The following is a 1,012-nucleotide window of genomic DNA, read 5'->3' on the forward strand; positions in this document are numbered from 1 at the left end:
CAGGGAGCCACAGCGAGCGCGGCCCCGCGGCAGTTGGAAACTCCACGTTCGCTGAGAAGGCGCCGAAGTGTAAAGTAGAATTAAAATAATGCATTGTCTGAGAGCACATCTTGCCCGGCACGGGCTGCTGCTTCTGACCGGCACGTACCCACGGTGCGAGCGCAAACCTTCACCCTCAAATTCATGATCTTTTTCACTAAACCGTGGTTACGCCCGTGAATTACAATAATGTTGAATTCCCCCACTTGAGGCCCATCACGGGCCCAACTGGGCAACATGCAGGGGGGTTACCCTACAGAAAGGACAAGAGTTGGCTGCGATGTTAAGTAAGGACATAACCTTTTCTTTGTTCTTTGTCCCAAATTCCTACTTAATAACCGTGTGTTCAAACTGGGTTTATCTCAGGAGCGCTGACTGAATTAATGCTCTAATTGCAAGTTATTTTCATCCCGGTGACACCTCTCTAGGGGATGACAAAACCACACAGCCATTAGATCTCCTCAGAGCACATGAGGTACGACCGGCCATACTGGGCCAAAGACAAGGAAGGGCAAAGTGAATTGCGCTCATTCCCTCAGGGAAGAGAAGATCTGAAGGTGACCTGAGGGTGGTTCAAGCTGCTCAGGGGACAGAGCAGGGCTGGCGGCACAGCTGCGTTTTGGTCTCGAGCAGCCATGCCCCGGCTGCTGCGGCCTCAGAGCCCGCGGGGCGGCCTGGGGGCTCCCCCCGGGCAGAGGTGCAGGCCTGTTCCAAGAGATCATCAGCTGTCTGGGGAAAGCAGCACCGGGTGTTGATGGCAGCCCCACAGGACTTCACTTCGTGCCCAAACGCACTTGCTTGTGCCAGTGTGTGCTGTGGCTCGGCCAGCCCAGGGGACAGGGAGGCCTCGGGGGGCTGGGGGCACCGCGGGGCAAGGAGACAGCTTCGCTCTGGGGACGCGTTTGGGGAAAACACCCAATCAACCTGGCTGCCTCGCCGCTCCCGCCCGCTCCCCGCCCGCCCCGCGCCCCCA

Source organism: Charadrius vociferus, unplaced genomic scaffold (assembly GCF_000708025.1).
Source record: "Charadrius vociferus isolate BGI_N301 unplaced genomic scaffold, ASM70802v2 scaffold56, whole genome shotgun sequence".
In the NCBI taxonomy this organism is placed as follows: Eukaryota; Metazoa; Chordata; class Aves; order Charadriiformes; family Charadriidae; genus Charadrius; species Charadrius vociferus.